The following is a 6526-nucleotide window of genomic DNA, read 5'->3' as shown; positions in this document are numbered from 1 at the left end:
AAAAAATCATAATTGGGAACATTGCATTTTTGACTCACTGGTGGAAAATAGCCATCATTCATCATAAGGTTTTTAAGTGTTTCATGCGCCAGTGATTGTACAAGTTATATTTCAAACTGCTCCGGGTGGAATTTTCCACCGCAGACTGATCAGCTGACAACAGCCGATCAATGCGACCATCACGGTCCAGCGTGCTCACAGCCTCTGATCCTGTGGCAAGTTTCCACATCAGCAGGCTCCGTGATTACAGCTCTCACTGAGAAAATAGGGGCAAGGCTGCAGGGATCTGTCTTTAAGGCTATTATCTGCAGCCTAAATCCCACAGGATCCCCTGCTAGTCCCAGCTGAACCGTATCCCCTTTCGTCATCCATCCCCTGCTACAAGCACAGGATGATGCTTTATTTGCAAAGAAGAAACAACATGGAATTATTTTATTTTTGTGGTGTTTTTTTTTTTACCTTTTTTCTATGCACATTTAATTTATTTTTTGTCTTTGCCTCCTCTAATGGCTCTGACCCACTCACCTCTCTGTTGTTTACATATACGGCTGCTTTTGATCTCATAATTTAATCTTATTCTGCTGTTTTACTCTTTGCAATTAGCTCCAGATCATCTGCAAGCATCAGCTAAATGTTGTAAATCTAAATTTCAAAGTATACTTCATACTTTCTTTGCAAACTTTCATGACCCAGGAACCTAGTTTTCAGTTTGTACCTTTACAAATCACACTAAAATGAATGATTATTGTTGATTAATGTGTTGATTACAACACTTATGGTTCTAAGGATGGCAATGACAGTCAGTCCACCTCTTCAAACTGAAATATCTCAGCAACCATTAAATGGATTTTCATGAAATTTTGTTCAGATATTCATGATCCCCAGATGGTGATCCTCTGAATCTGTGTATGTTTTTTAGTGAAACGTCTCAACAACTATTGATATTCCCATCATTCTCTGTTGAATTTTAAGAATGCCCATTACACTGGTTGCAGGTGTCTTCAAATTGTATGTTTTGTCAGACCAATAGTCCAAAATGCAATATTAAATTGTGATAGTAAATGTATGTTAATATAATAGTAAAAGATAAAAGAAAAATACAAGCAAACAAGCAATTTGAAGACATCACACCAGGCTCTAGGAAATAATTATGGACATATTTTCTGACATTAAACGATGGATTAATTGAAAATCAAGAAAAGGAAACAATGAGGAATCTCCATCATAATGGAGCCCAGGGTGACGTCTTCAGATTGTATGTTTTGTCTGAATGGTGGCCCAAAATGCAGTGATATTAAATTTATGATAATATAAAACAGCAAAAAAATGTGCCTTTTTTTTTTGGTACATTACTCAAAGGAGCTCTGCAGAGATTTAGTGTTGCACTTCCATAAAGTTGGAGAGATCACAACATTTCACAGACAGATTAGGTCAAAATCAAAGCAGCACTCCTTGAGATATCCTGAGTTTTAATCCCAATGGGCCAAACTCCAAAAACGCTCCATCCTACTGCTCCTATAATGCAACTCAACAGCTCAACTGTATGTGTAACATAAGTGGAGCGTTCCTTTAATCAACTGATTAACAACACACAACTGACCCCTAAAACTGTTGACAACTTTGAGATAAAACGTTTTTCATCTGGCAGCAATAAATTGAGCGTGAGCTGCGTGACCTGCTGCGTTACGAGCAAAACAACAGTGGAGAACACAGATTAAATAACAAAAACAAGATGATGTCTCTTAGTGAACTTTGTTCAGCAGGAGCCCGTCAGAAACGGAGGAGTAACACATGCACATAACACCAGATGTCTGCGGCCATCCTGGGTGGTGAGCTGCTATAATTAGCCAGACACACTTGAGCCAGAGCCAAAGAAAGAGCACATCTGCAGGAGGGAAAGACCAAATCATCCACAGTGCTGCTGGGAACCTCTCTGCTCACTTCGGATGTCTCTGCAGGAAACACTCGTGAGATAAAAATACTGGCTGGGACCCCGAGGCTCCGTCACCCATTGTTAAAAAACACACACAGGCCCTGAGGTCTCCACCAAAGACAGCCCTGTTTTAGAGATAACCTACAGGGTGGCTCTCTTTTTTCTGCATTAAGCCTTTCTGTGCCGCGAAGAGATCAGCTTAAAAATTCTGCACTGTCAGTACAGACTGTGTCAGTTCGCTCAGTACAGTTTGTACAAATCTGTGCTTTAATCTCTCAAAGTTTGGTATGTCTGAGTCTCTTTTTTTTCAGCTTGTTTGTGTCCCTGCTCATCCAGCTGTTATTGAGATGTGGTGACGGACAAACAAGCAGCAGTAGAGTTCATCCAGTTGTTCATAGAGACAAACACCTGATGTGGATGAGTGGGAGTGAGTCCAAGAAGGTATTATATTATTATATTATTAGAGGTTGAGATCATTAGTGAGATACAACTAAAGGATTATTTCACAGACAATGACTAAAAGTGAAGCTCCTGATGCTGGATTTAGTCTCTCTTAAAGGCCTAAAATTATTTTTCTTCAGTATCTCTGGATGAGAATATATGAGAATAAAGAAAGACACCACATGTGAACAAGAATACAGATGCTTGATTTAATGGAGAGAAGTTGCCTTTGACCCTATCAATGAGATGTATAAGGCCTATAAATAGAAACCTCCTTAGGGACTCACAGACTGCGATAAGAGCAGAGCAGTAATACAGGTAAGTTATTGTAACCATCCTTCATCTAAGAACTCTGGTAGCTGAGGCTTAAGCCACAGACTGGGAAAGAATAGTTCAAAATTTTAAGAAATACATTTATTTGCTTCCTTGCTGAGAGTTAGATGAGAAGATTGATAACAGAAAAGAAAGAAAACCAAAGAACCAAAATCTTCTTAATCATTGATGTTTGATGTTTAATCTGTACAACAAATAATGGTTTTGGAGTTATGTGTCGGGACTATTCTCAGCAGGGAGTCTTCATGCTAAGCTAAGCAAACCGGCTGCTGGCTGCACAGTACAGCTACATGTTTACCATACCACACAGACATGAGAGTGAAGAACTTTTCCTTGACATCGTCACCAGTGGAGTACAGCTGGGGACCTTCGTTGAATGTCATTCCTCATCTCTCTCCCTCATTTCCTGTAACCTCTGCACTGTGTACGCTCCAATAAAGGCAGAACATTTCTAAAATGTCTTTTTTTTTTTTTTTATAAAAGAGAACTTGCAGCTGGGACTTGAACCCAGATTATGTAAGTTATATAGAGCCATGTAAACATCGACTTCACTCTACTGAACTAATATGAAACTGTAATCTGTTTCCACCATGTGTTATTGTAATGGTGATAAACATATTTCCTTTTTTGTCTTACAGTGTATAAGATATTTGAATATATTTGAAGATATCGTGCTCATTTCAACACTATTCTCCACCTTGTGCTTACATCCTCAACTCTCTCTGTTTGTCTGTCTTTTTAATTTATTTAGAATATTATTTCTCTTATTGCTTCATTACTTATTACTCCTTCTCTTCTGCATTAAAGATCTTGGGCATTGAAGTGCCCTTTTGTGTATGAAATGTGTGTCTTGCCTTCATAAAATATCTGGAGGTAATTTTTCTGCTGTAGGAGAAGAAGAATAAAGAGTATTTCTACGTGTGTCACCGATGCGCCTACTGAATAATGGTTCCTGTCATTCAAAGCGTGCTAACCTAATAAACTATTTTCCATTGTCCTGTACCTGTCAGGAACACTGGATGTTATTATAATGACATACACACCCTGAGAATAAACCCGCTGACTCCTCCTGTCCATCCCCCTCTTCATCCCTTTCACTCATTCATAAAGTCATATTAAGTGCACACGCCAGCTGTCAAATCCCTCGTGCACTATTCCCATCAATCCCCTTTATGCCTCCGCACTACATTTGCTATCTAAGCCTTGTGGTCGGAGGCGGTTTGCAGCACTTATTTTTTCTGAATGATGGTTTTTGTACCGAGATTATTGTGCAGAATCACGGAGGCTCAGATAATCCCAATTACGCACACAGACGATGTATAATCCAACCAACACCCACTCCCAGCTGTTGAGAGAGAAGCGTGTTATCAGCAGGTCATCCACCTCTGATAGGTTGAGAGTTTCCTCCCTGACAACAGCTACATAACAACAGGAAAGTGAAATGACAATGAAATGTGTTTGTCCATTTAGAAATGTCGCCTTACAGAGCTGCTATTCCTAAATAAATGTTTAGTCACAGAGACAAGGACAGAACATATTTGAACTACTGATTCGTTATTGTTCAACATGCAAAAGGTCAAACTACAAGATAATCAATATTATTGGCTAAAAGTCACCTTGTTCTAAAAATAACAGCCTTAAAAAATCTGTTGGTATTTAATCTGCACGACTTCAATCAACCAATTACATATTTATTTTATATCTTTCGGATATTGCACCTTGTTACAAAAATGTGATTTGTTTTGCAAGTTGGTCTCATGTCTGAATAAGCCTCAGTCACTTTGGTGTTAAAGAAAGTGTCACACTTAGATGTACTATTGGATCAAAGGATCTGGATCTGTTTGGACTCATTGATGCTTCCCAAACATTAGCAAAGTGATTGTCATCCTGCATGTAAAAGAAAACACAATCCTGGTGCTTGATTAAAAAGTCAGAGGATCACCAAAGTCATTAAAAATCATCCTGAAGGGCAGCATGAACGTCTAATCCATCATGCAGATGTGAAGTATTAAGATATATTTGACAAAATAAGTGACAGCTTTGACCTGCTGGTGGCACTAGAATGAAAGTCAGGGGACCACCAAAGGACCTTTATGGCATTTCATCCAGATACATAAAAGCTGTCTTTTTTTTTTTTTTTTTTTTTTTAGGTGAGCAGTCACCTACCACTGCTCTAAAGATGAAGCAATGTTATAGATACAGACACTAAAAAAGGACTTATACAGCATTTGTTTTCACTCATCTAATCCTGAATTTGCCTTTTAAAATTCTTATGTAACCATAATATATTTGAAGCCTGACGCACTTAATATAATATATTAATGTGATGTTGCAGGACAAAAATTATATCCTATCACATAAAAATAAATCTTTTAAAGATTCACGTCTGTAATCTTCTGAATACAGACAGTATCTGTTCATAATATCCAAATGTATCACTACCTTTGATACTATCGTATTTTTGTGCTCTCAGGTCAAAAGCCTCTTCAGCAGCAGAGAATTGAAAGGAAGCCTTGCTGACCGACATGCTGCCCTGTGTCCAAAGTTCAACAAAGCTTTAAATAACATCATGTAATGTGGTGTAATCCAGTGAGTGCCCCTTTAAAAACAACACATTACAACATTTATTTATACAGTAGAAGATCCTGCTTGTCACAAAACTTTCCTTTCAGTTGCCTTAGTGGTCCCAGGGGTCTGCAGTACAGTAAATAAAGCAAGAACAGGTTACAGGCCTGTAGAATAAATGCAGTATTACATAACTCTCTCATCGGATATTCTAGTCTAATTCCACTCATGTGGCTCCGTGCAGGAATGCAATTTCTAAATCGTTTCTCATGAGCAGAAAATGTGAGTATACAGAAGATATACAGAGAGGAAAGAGGGATAAAGCGAGGTCAGGAATGCAGAAGGGAAAATGTAAACCTCTCCTGGCATCTATCATATGATACATAAAGGAGCCGAGACAGTTCGAGTCTGCAGTCTGCACCAGTGATCAGCCTCTGGTTCCCATGATTCAGCTCAGTGACCCCCCACTCTCATGACCACAGTGTGCACAGGCCGGCTTCAGGCACGTGGACGCCAGAGATCGCTCACTCGTGTTTTAGGCTGGATATTTCGTCACAGGGTGTGATGAGTTCAGAACGAGAGATAAAAGATTCATCTTTTGTCTGACTGGTGTCCTGCTGCGTTCATGTTTACACTATAAGGATTGTGAATACGAGCAGCCAAGCAGTAAAAGAGTGCTCACGTCATCCTCACGGTTATGATTGAGAGCTGGAGATATACAGCTACCAGTAACAAATTACAGAGTTGTACATCTAAATAAAATCCTATATTAACAGTAAGATAATTAATAATAGGCTGTACGCTGTTTGAATTTTAACCAATGATTTGTTGGTTAATAGATCGACAAACGGAAAATGAATTATTTTATATTTATTGATGATTTCAGTCATTTAACATTCTTGAAATTTCTGGATTTTATGTTTTTCTTTGTTATAAATGATATTAATGATGAATTTTTGATTCCTGCTGGTGTTTGCTGATTGTTTGTCAAGTTGGAGATATGCAGGCATGGAGCAACAGTTAGTTCTCTTATTGTGATTTTCCTTAGTTTGTCACATATATATATGTTGTTACAATGTTTGATGTTGATATTAAACAAAGTGTCCACTAAAGAAGTAAACATACGTAAAAGTAATTCCTTATTTAGACTGAAGTGAATCAAATATTTTCAACTCTACTCTCAGGGATTCTCGTGCTAATGGACATTTACTTGTAGCTATTAGTGAACCGCTAACTGCTGCTAATGGACTGGGA

Source organism: Morone saxatilis, unplaced genomic scaffold, assembly GCF_004916995.1.
Source record: "Morone saxatilis isolate NCDOM2014 unplaced genomic scaffold, NCSU_SB_2.0 Contig9, whole genome shotgun sequence".
In the NCBI taxonomy this organism is placed as follows: Eukaryota; Metazoa; Chordata; class Actinopteri; family Moronidae; genus Morone; species Morone saxatilis.
The sequence above is the reverse complement of the archived record's forward strand: the minus strand, read 5'-3'. Positions refer to the sequence as shown.